The sequence below is a fragment of the Tursiops truncatus genome, chromosome 9 (genome assembly GCF_011762595.2).
Source record: "Tursiops truncatus isolate mTurTru1 chromosome 9, mTurTru1.mat.Y, whole genome shotgun sequence".
Classification (NCBI taxonomy): domain Eukaryota; kingdom Metazoa; phylum Chordata; class Mammalia; order Artiodactyla; family Delphinidae; genus Tursiops; species Tursiops truncatus.
Genome location: NC_047042.1, coordinates 58,219,509 through 58,228,738, shown reverse-complemented (window position 1 = coordinate 58,228,738; position 9,230 = coordinate 58,219,509). Strand labels below are relative to the sequence as shown.

The 9,230-nt window shown below is 41.8% G+C and overlaps 1 protein-coding gene across 4 annotated transcripts in view; it reads right to left on the bottom strand.

The window, feature by feature from the left end:
• CREB5 (cAMP responsive element binding protein 5) overlaps window positions 1-9,230 on the bottom strand; it is a 422,135-nt gene that overhangs the window by 203,905 nt on the left and 209,000 nt on the right. The window lies entirely within an intron of this gene.

Sequence of the window (9,230 nt, the reverse complement as noted above, 5' to 3'; positions counted from 1 at the left end):
CTTACATAATATTTGAAATTTCTATAATTAAAATATTTAAGAAGTTTTGTTCACAATTATAACATAAGATAGTTTCGCTTAATTGTTTAAAAAAAATGCTGAAAGCCAGGAAGGGATTTCACATGAAGGTAAGAAGCTTTTGGAAATGCAGGTGTCCCTCATTATGACTGGAGCATGAGGAATCTCTCCGAAGTGACAACAAGAGTATCCAACCCTTTTCAATTGAAGCAAGACTAGACCAGGACAGCAAACCTGCTGGTGGTGAGCGTGGTATCTCACGAAAAAGGCATGGTCTCACTGACTTGGTCTTGGTCTCACCAAGTATATTATGAGTGACAGCAGCAGCCTAGCCTCTGTATGTTGTAACTAATCATAACAGGACATTATGAAATTATATATTTTGCAATGTAATTAAAAGATCTTTCCATAACTGCAAGATTAAATCCCAAATGGCTAGCACAAATGACTGCCATCTGAACAAGCTTTGAAATGGCCAGGGTATTCACCCTCAAGACAGCACTCCTGAAGCAGATCAGAACGCTCCAGGCTCGCAAGAAGCCTCCCGGGATTCTAAGTTGCCCCCAAAGGATGCAGTGGCTTGCACATTGGAAAGTGTATCTATGACTCTAAGCCACTCCAAGGCCATTTGTAAATTACTGCTGGGGTAATTTACAAATATTGAGATTTGCTGACCTGAAGAAATAAAGATTTCCACAAATGCCTAATGCAGTCAGGCAGTCACTCACTGGCAAGATCTTGTGTGAATGTCATGAAGTCAAATATGTCATCAAGTATGACAGTTTCCAAAAGGGACCCAAGGAAGGTAATGATCAGTAATCAAGGGGTCAAATCAAAGTACATGGAGGGATCCCAAAGCTTACCTCTAACTTTGTCCTTCAAAAACCCAAATCCAATGGAGCAATCACCCTTCATTCCGTTCACATCAAGTTGAAGTGATCTTTTATTCTAGGAGTAATGGCTTGATGATTTGACACCTATGAGTCATAAGCAGCCCTTGTAAAAAGCCCAGTGACAATGTGTTAGCTCACATTTAAGCCTCAGCTGTGTTTCCCACTCTGTTCCCAGTAGTCTCCAACTTCTTTGAATCTAGGGTGGGGTTCTGGGCCCCGGCTCAATGAGCGGACTCAGTTTCAGACCAAATATATTGCAGTGAACCTTAAAAATTCACACATTTGCAATGAGACTTTCTTCAAGGGGAAAATACATTTTTAGTTATTTGGCCAAAACAAGCAAAATGCTCAAAATGTTGAAATGGTGAGGCCGCCACTATTTCATTACTGCTTTGCTGAGGCAAAGAAGTGAAGATATTTTTCTTTGTGGTTCCAGGAAGCAGGCATACATTTATCAATCAGGACACTCTACAATGGATGTCTAATCAGATACTCTAGTCCTCTGGGTAATTCCAAATTCCTGCATAGAAACTTTGGCTTCTTTTCTTTAATGACTGTATTTGGAGAATGAACTAAAATGGTCAAAATTTTCAATACATCTTGGAGAAGGGTTAAGCACAAAAGTCCTGTTAAACAATAATGGGATTTGTGTGTGAAACATGACACTCTTTGAACACTTTTGAGAAAGTTACTCTCCTCTTTCCCTTCCAACTAATAACAATTCAACATTATTTAACATAATCCTACTGACAGGTAATTTCTGACACGAAATTTATTACTGACTTGCCCTTTGAGGGCATGTTTCACTATTAATGTTTCCTTTTAAAAGCTATAGCATACATTAGATTCTCCTACAGCGTTTCCCCATGTTTTCCTTGGAAACCCCTACTTTCTGTGGTATTTTACATTACCCGAACCTGTTTTAATTCTGGACACACACACACACACACACACACACACGCACACACCTCCTTTCCAGAAATATGTCCAGAAATATACTTAACGCTGAAACATTTTATTCTACAATTATTAGGCTTACCTAGAACTGAATAAACAACATTAGTAGAGCATAAATTTAAATTAGTTTCTCCTGTACCTAACTGGGTATGTGATTGACTGAGCTAGAGGGCTTGAATTCAACAGGACCATGCCAGGAAATGGGGGAGCTGCAGATTGCGGATGTTATCCATATAGGGCCAGTGAGACCTGCAAGCGTCTGCCCTCATTGGTGCTTTGAGTCTTTCACAATGCAGGACACATGAGACTGTACAGAACACATCTGTGATTCTGACTCATTCAGAGAGACGATTCTTTACCTGGTGAGTCAGCATGAAGCTAAGTATTTCCCTACCTGTGCTAACCATACAAGGGCATTGCTACCTGGAGGATTAGGTCATCTGCCCCAGAAGGAAATGCACACCATCTTTGGTTTTTCTGGAACAGCCTTACTGGCATCATGAGCTCATAGGCTGGAGCTGACCACGTGGTGTCCTTCCTTTGAAAAGGAGGCATCGTCTAAAGGGCTGGTTGGCTGGCAAAGCAGCAACGAGACAAGTGAAAGAAATATTCATTCATTCATTATTTATTTATTCATCTGTAATTTCAGGGAGGTCAGGTTTGTTGAGTTACAATTTACAGATGGTAAAATTCACCCTTTTTAATATTGCAGTTCTATGAAATTTGACAAATGCATAGGGTCATGTAACTACTACCACAACCAAGATATAGAAGAGTTCCATCGCCTCAAAAAATTCCCTCACCCCCTTTGTAATTAACCCCTTTCCCCACCCACCATATTTATTTTAAAATAATATTCAAATGATTTACAACAGAGACATGAAGTCACCTGCATGTTGTGACTTGTCCTTAATATAGTGGCAGGACTTACTGGCAGCGAGATTCAGAGACGCTCCGTACCACCAGAAGTCTGAGAACGTGCTGGGCGAGATCTATTGCCTCACATTTGCCCTAATGGATAACCTATTTCTGCAGAGAAACACATGCAGGAGTGATTCTACTAGGTAAATTCTTAGCTTCCTAACTCTTCCTCCAAGCTTAAGAAGAAGACTTGCATCTCCCACTGTTTCAGAAGACTAAGTTCCCTTCAGTCTCCCACCTCAACCAAATTCTAACTGGAAAAAGCTGGAGATAAACACACTCTCCCCTACCTTGGCCCTTGCCTCTCTCCCCATAGACTGACACACACAGGAAGCTCTCTCTCTCTCTTTTACACATACACACACACACACACACACACACACACACACACACACACGAAACAGAGGCAACACAAAAACTGCCAAGATGGTCTGTCCTCCAAGGTGGTCGTAAAATCTTGAAGGCCACAACGGGACCTTCTAGGCCCAGACCTGTGCGGAAGCCTGGGGTGAAAATCCTCTATCCCGAGAAGCTGGAACAGATCCGAGGGCCTTGCACATTAGGGAAGAGTTTTACATTCCTAGGTTACTGGGCCATTAGCAGCTCTACCATCCATTTTTCATTTGAAGGAACCTTTATAAAGGTTGAATTCTTATCTTTGGGAGGCCCGTAAATGCAGTTCTTGTGTTTTCATTTGGGTTTATTTAGCCTGGGGGATTTAGGTCCCCCTGTTTAGGTAGTAAATTTTCCCCTTTGTGTGCATGTATGTGGTTAATATACTTAAAAATCCATCAGGCAAGGATAACAAAAATGCAGCCGCCTTTACACAGCAGTTTTTGGCAAGAATATAGTCACTCAGGGTGGCTGTGTGGTGCTTATAATTGAATTGTGGTCACTAAGCCGAATGTTATCAAACTCTAGAAAAACCAAAGCCAGATACCTCTGAGCACGCCTTTCACCACCTTCCCTCTGGTCCCTTCCCTTGCTGCCAGCTCCCCCGTTCACCCAGCTGGCAGAGTGGGACACAGAAAGAAGCCCAAGATGAATAAACGGCAGACACTGCTACAGCCTTTAAACATGTACCAGAAAAGATGGACTCCAGCGCCTGAAAGGACAGAACTGAAGACCTGACGGCCTGAGTTGCAACGCTTGGGAGGCCAGTGAGGGAGAAGCTGCTCAAGAAAAGGAAAACGACAAAGGCCCTCGAAGACGCCCTTGGAGAGCTTCCAACTCTTGGTTGAGAACAACATTAAGCTTTGGCCCCTTGAATCAACATTATCTGACACTAGGGCACAGATTCCGGGCCCCCCCAAGGTCCCCCTCACAACGGTAACCTTGGGTGATTGATGGTCCATTAGCCGATTTTTCCTCCTGCCCGCTCTGACCCCACACGCTCATCTCTCTGCCACCTCCCTCCCCGGCACTGGTGGCAGAGCCCAGTCACCAGGCTGGGTTCAAAAGCTGTGGGCTCTGACCACAACGAGCATGAAACCTTCCCACTCAGCCACCGCTACTGCCGACTGCAGGAGACCCAGTGAAGACCACACACCCTAGTGTTTCCAACTCAACCAGGTGGCCTTGGTCCCTGACAGATCTGAAACAAAAGGAGAAAACCAGCTCATTGCACAGAGTCATGGCAGGAGGAAAGAAAAAATGCTTCCATACAACTCTCTCTAGCCTAAAGACAAAATCAAATCAAAATCAAAATCCACATAAGAGGATTATTCTACTTAAAAACTACCTTTTAAAACAAATAAATAAAAATAAAAACTACCTTTTTCATTAGGCAAAGGGATAGCTCAATATTTCCTATCCTTCCCAGGCACTGCACTCATTCAACAAATATTCTAAATGGGCACTCAAATGTAACGATGGTACCCAGGCTCTTTGGGTGCATAAGCCCATGCCATATGCTGTGTAAAGGATAGAAAAAGCACTTTGGACTCAACTACCATCCTAGAGCAAATTCTGCAAAAAATGTGCTCCCAGAGCTAAGGAGCCTAGGAGCAGGTGAGCTCAGGGCCTAGAAATTCATCAAGATGGAAACTATAGGCAGTCCAGCACAAATGGCTTCAAAGCAAAGGACAAACTGTCCCATAGACCTAGGACCTAAAAGAAAGCTATGTCTAAAATGTACGAGTCAGAAAAGCACACATTTCTCAAAAGGTAAACACACAACCTCCTACTCAAGAACTACTGTACTAATTCAAATTATCACTGCTTCCTGCTGATCATGGTTGCGTAACTACCTCAGGTCTAACTTTGTAGAAGGATGTATCTGCATGGCTATTTAAATTTACACCTCTGTGGGAGGGAGACGCAAGAGGGAGGAGATATGGGGATATATGTATATGTATAGCTGATTCACTTTGTTATACAGCAGAAACTAACATACCATTGTGAAGCAATTATACTCCAATAAAGATGTTAACAAAATAAATATCTAAAAATAAAGTTACGCCTCTGACATCTTGCTTTAAATGGTAAGCTCCAGGAGGAGTTATTTGACTTTCCTATTATAACCACAGAGATAGCATGATATACAAGTAGGTCACAGATTATGAATGAACACAGATGAATAATTACAACTGATCAATTTTTATGCCAATAATTAAAAAATCTTCTCTTTTAAATTAAGATAATTTAAGAAGAAATGTAGAGACCCTATTCTTCTCATATTTGAGCCAGGCAATACTTAAACTTACATATAACCAACCAGTCCCTATCATTAACCTTTATTGACCTAAAGATTACTCATGTATCAACACATGTCAACCATCAAGTTGCCCCATGCCCTCAGGAATTTCAGAGACCTGTTTTAAGAAAAGCAGTAATGACTTCTGAAGGAGTGAACAATGGAATCTGATTTTCTAAAACAGTTTTAGGGTCAATGATACGAGTCCTTACATCCTGGATTTTAACCTGCTCATGTACTGTGGGGAAGGAGGAAAGACAGGGGCCAGGGAGGCAGGGAGACTGGGATTGATATCAAATGACATCTTAGAGCAGCGCCCTTGCCAACCAAATTCTGCCTGGCTCTGACCATAGACTAGTTAGCAGCTTCAATTACATAGTATTTCCCCTTTAACATTTCCCTCCCCCCATTCATGTTTTAAAACATAATAAAACATAATTTCTTATGTTACTGCCAAAAGGGTCTTTCTGGCATTTTACTGCTAAAGTCCTATCCTTCCACCTACACTCCTCGACCTCCCCCACCCCTCCGCCACTAAAAAAAATCACAACTGAAAGAAAAGAGAAAAGAAAATGGAAAAGTATGAAACCTGTGAACACACATAAGGGGGAAAACACTCCTTGCCCTGCTTTCTCCTAAAGAGCGAGGAAAGACAACCAAAATGAAGGGCAAAAGGAGCCTGTGTGTGTGTGTGTGTGTGTGTGTGTGTGTGTAATCTGTATGGTACAAGAGGAAGCCATATAAGATCTCTCAGTGCCCTAATGTCATGCTTAATAAACAAAGCTCACAGTCAATGACATTACCCAGGAAATACCATGTCCCGTACTGTTCAGTGTTTGTTTCAAAGCGCTAAGTCTGGAGAAAAACAAAGGAAGCCAGAGGGAGGAAGAGAAATTCAGTTTAACTGTACTGCTGTGAGCTCTAAAAGCAAGCCAAATCCCAAGTCTGCCTCTTTTATTTTGTTAGGAGAAAATCTTTTCAAGTATGCACATGATAAAAAAAAAAAAAAATCTATGGGCACTGGTCTTCCTTTGGGTAAGTCAGTGGTCTTTATCATTTCGTTTTAACAAAGAAGAAAGCATAAAACCACTTCCCTTCCAATGCATCATACTTCCAGAGTTTGGTCCCATAACTAACACAGAGTTGTGTACTTCATTAAAACTCAGAGAGCCACCTGGTTTAAGGTTTTACAGATCCATTAGGCAGCAGCTGAAATATGGTACAATTTTCTCATATGGCAGGCAGTCTGTTATTATGGATTGGGTCCTCCTGGCAACGAATGTGCCAGATGAATTTACACTTTCCAGTCCCTGGAAGGCCTCACATGCCCCCAGCACATGTATGTACACACTGTTTTGCTCCCACTCAGAGGACATATTATGTATGTCTTTCTTTCTTTTTTCTTCTCTTCTCTTTCTTCTTTCTTCTCTTCTTCTCTTTCTTCTCCTTATTTCCTCTTACATTCAGTCATGTGGTCCCACTTTTTACACATTTCTGGAGTAGTTTTATCCTCCACCTCCAATACATATACATTTGGGGTATTTTTTGACCACCTTCACTCATGTGCTCCCCTCCCCTCCCCAACCCCTCCCCTCACCTCTGGCCACCACCAGTCCATTCTCTGTATCTATGGGTTAGTGTTTTAAGTCTACCCATGTTGTTACAAAAGGCAGGATTTCCTTCTTTGTTATGGCTGAATAATACTCCATGGTACAGTCGACTCTGAAACAACGTGGGAGTTGGGGGCATTGACCCTCTATGCAGTCGGAAATCTGCTATAACTGTTAGTTGGCCCTCCGTATCCATGGTTCCTTCATACCCAAGGTTCTGCATCCGTGGATTCAACCAAGTGTGGATCATGTAGTACAGTAGTATTTACTATCAAAAACAACCTGTGTATGAGTGGACCCATGCAGTTCAAACCCATGTTGTTCAGAACTCAACTGTGTATGTATATGTGTATATATATATACACACGTCACATCTTCTTTACCCATTCATCTGTTGATGGACAATTAGGTTGGCTCCATGTCTTGGCTCTTGTAAATAGTGTTGCAATGAATATGGGGGTACGTATATCTTTTCAAAGTTCACATTTTAAATACTAGTTAAAGGGTTGCCATTCACCTAGAATCTCTTTGAAATGAGTCCTGCAAAATAATCGGAAAATCACAACTTTTATATTTGCCTCCAAAGCCTAACTATAGTAACCACAATCTAGTTTCTCAAAGGGATCATTATATTTGTCAGCAGATAAATCTCTTATTTATTTCTGACGACCTTATATGTATAACGTAAGATGGTATTCCTGAGACAATTAAAAAGAAAAGAGCATATACAGAGAAGGAAATGCCATGCTGCATCTAACAAAGATTGCAAAGGCTTAACAGGAGCCAGTTCTGATTAGGAACATTTTGTAATCAGGAAGCAGAGGGCAAGTGAATATGAGCCATTTCTGCTTGCTGAGGATTCTTTTCCGGGGTGAGTGGCTGTTCTCATACCAAAGCTGGGCAGGGACACCAAAGGTATCTGCCAGGAAAGCCATACAAAGGTGTGAGATTTCAGGGCTTCCCTGGTGGCGCGGTGGTTGAGAATCCACCTGCCAATGCAGGGGACATGGGTTCGATCCCTGGCCCGGGAAGGTCCCACATGCCGCGGAGCAACTAGGCCTGTGAGCCACAACTACTGAGCCTGCGCATCTGGAGCCTGTGCTCCGCAACGGGAGAGGCCGCGACAGTGAGAGGCCTGCGCACCGCAATGAAGAGTGGCCCCCGCTCGCCGCAACTAGAGAAAGCCCTTGCACAGAAATGAAGACCCAACACAGCCAAAAATAAATAAATAAATAATTTTTTTTGTAAAAAAGGTGTGTGATTTGAATCAAGAAGACATGGGAGTAACTCGTTGGGTGATTATTCACACTCTTAGCAGGAAAGCAATGAAATTGATATGTAAATATTTTTAAGTCATACGAGTATTTCTACCCGCAGGCATAGGATAATTTGAAGAACAGAATGTCAATGTCTCAAATTAAGCAGAACAATCCTGCTTCATGAGATAAATTATCTTTCAGTGGTATTACATGGACATTTTAATCTTATAAAACATAAACAGTGGTGCTTGCTATCAAAATATTGTCCCCAAATATTGTCATTTCCTCTGTCCTGAAGACAAGATTAAAGGACAAGCAAGGAGATGGCAGTAATGATTTTCAAATTGTATTCTAATCACAATTTTTTTAATCAACTTTATTGAGATATAAATTATGTATGATAAAATTTATCCCTTTCATGTAGAAAGTCATTGAGTATTGGCAAGTGTCTACACCTGTGTCACCACCAACATAATCAAGACATAAGACAGTTTTGTCACCCCAAAATTTCTCTCATGTCCTTTTGCTGCCGGTCCCCTCCTGGGCCACCACTAACATGCTCTCTGTTCCTACAGGGCATTTTGCCTATTCTAGCATTTCGTGGAAACAGAATCATAACAAATGCATTCTTCTGTGTCTGTCATCTCTAATCTTGACTTGCCAAACCTACCATTTTGCTCAAAGTCCTGTGCCCCTCACTCCTGCATCTCATGGTCAGGAAATCAGCTTCAACTCTGATAACCAGACCAGGGATGGACAAGTGCCATTTTTGAGAAAGTCACTAGAATAGCAGGAAACAAGGAGTGGGAAGTTGCAAAGGTCAACTCCAGTTCATTTCCTTTTGGGGTATTAATTTTAGCACATTGTTTGGGTTTCC